General features: G+C 53.2%; 1 protein-coding gene across 1 annotated transcript in view; it reads left to right on the forward strand.

The window, feature by feature from the left end:
- Positions 1-1,589: 1,589 nt before the first annotated feature.
- TBC1D8 (TBC1 domain family member 8) overlaps positions 1,590-1,779 on the forward strand; it is a 61,175-nt gene continuing 60,985 nt past the window's right edge. Inside the window, exon 1 of the mRNA XM_006034450.2 lies at positions 1,590-1,686. The gene's annotated coding sequence lies outside the window, so the exon portion shown is untranslated. The remainder of the gene's footprint in view (positions 1,687-1,779) is intronic.

Genomic DNA, 1,779 nt, shown 5'->3' on the forward strand with positions numbered 1-1,779 from the left:
GCAGCAAACCAGGATCAGGCACTTGGGTGTTACAGTAATACGAACAATAAATACTGTAATTCTTTGGGTAATCCTCACACTAGACCTTTCAGTCATGTTCAGCATCTGATTTCTTTCTTACTGTGGAGAGCTAAGAGATCTCACAGGCATTAACTTTAAGGTACTTAACTTTAAGCATACAAATTCATGACCATTAGCTTTTCAGTTTAGCATATTCCTAAATTCCTAAGCAAGTGCAAGCTCAGGGCCTAGGCTGGGATCCAGGGGAAAAAAACCCTGTGGAGCTCTTCTTCCCCTCCCCATCATCGTGTGACCATGAAAGCAGCTATATAGCACAAACATTATTCAGCTCAATGTATAGATACACATAGAGCCGACCAAGCAGTCCAGTGGTTACAGGCTCACTTTGAAATACACATGGCTTGTGTCTGAAATGATGCAGCTATGTGCCAATTTTCAGTGTCCCAAGGGACTGTCAAAGCATGTTGGCAGGTATATTAGTGCCCTGATATGTCTAGGGGCAGGGTCCTGGGTTTGTTGTGATGCTGAGGGTAGGCTGCATATGCCTTTAGCCATCACTCATCAAGGGGTAGACTAGACTGCAGCAAATAACTAGAGTTCATCTTCCTGGAAGGGCAATGGGGCTATTAATTGCGGGAATATATATTTTTAAGAGTGTGTTGTGTGCGTGTACCAAGGGTTAGCAACCCCTGGCATGCGTGCCAGAGCATGGCATGTGAAACCATTTTGCTTGGGACAAGGCAGGCCCCTGCGGCTGCCCAGAGCCCAGGCTGCCCACAGCAGGTAGCAGGGAGGCTGCAAGCAGCTGCACTGGGGTCCTTGGAGCCCCAGCCCAGCTCATTGCCAGCAACAGGTGCATGCAGACATTGGGGTTCCCCCAGGACCCCAACCACTGTTGGGAAGTGGCTAGGGTTGCGTTACCACAAGGCTGAGGCCCCTCATAGCTCCCACACCATCCGCCCCTGGCACAACCACATCTTACAAGTGGAGGTTGCGGGGGTTTTTGGCACCTGGCCCCAAAACGTTGCATATGCCTGATACACATACCCCGACCCTGCTTAGGGAAGATGCAGGCCCCTCTTTCGAGGGGGAAAATGGGAGGGATGAGGGAAGAGCAAAACAGTGTCCTTGCAGCATGCTCAGGGAGCCGGCTGGAAGGGGTGTGTGCATGTGTGTGTGTATGTGTTGCAGATGGAGGGGATGCATGTGTACGAGTGTGTGATAGAGGGGATGAGTGTGAAATGTGTGTGTGTGTGTGAGTGAGAGATATGAAGAGGGTGAGCGAGTGGTGGAGGGGATGAGTGTGTGTGTAAAACGGGAGGAATGTGTGTGTGCCCATGTGTGATAGGACGAGTGTGTGTGTGAGAGAGAGATGGAGGGGATGAGTGTGTGCACACCCATGCATGTGATAGAGGGGATGAGTGCAGGTGTGTGTAAGAGATGGAGGGGATGCACAAGTGTGTAAGACAGAGGGGATGAGTGTGCACGCACCCATGTGTGATAGGATGAGTGCGAATGTGTGTGTGTGTGTGTGTGAGTGAGATGTCGGGCACGAGTGTGAGCGTGTGGCGGGGAGGGGAAAGGAGACCCCGATTTTACCCACAAGCAGGACTGAAGGGTGGGGGTGTCTGCGCCCTAGCAGCGAGGGAAGGCGACCCCCCTCACGTGAGGAAACAACCGAGCCCCGGGGAGCGGCATGGCTGGGGCGGGCCGGGCCGGCAGGGCGCCGGGGGCTGCCTGCCCCTGCCCCTGCCCAGC

The sequence above is a fragment of the Alligator sinensis genome, unplaced genomic scaffold (assembly GCF_000455745.1).
Source record: "Alligator sinensis unplaced genomic scaffold, ASM45574v1 scaffold462_1, whole genome shotgun sequence".
Lineage (NCBI taxonomy): Eukaryota > Metazoa > Chordata > Crocodylia > Alligatoridae > Alligator > Alligator sinensis.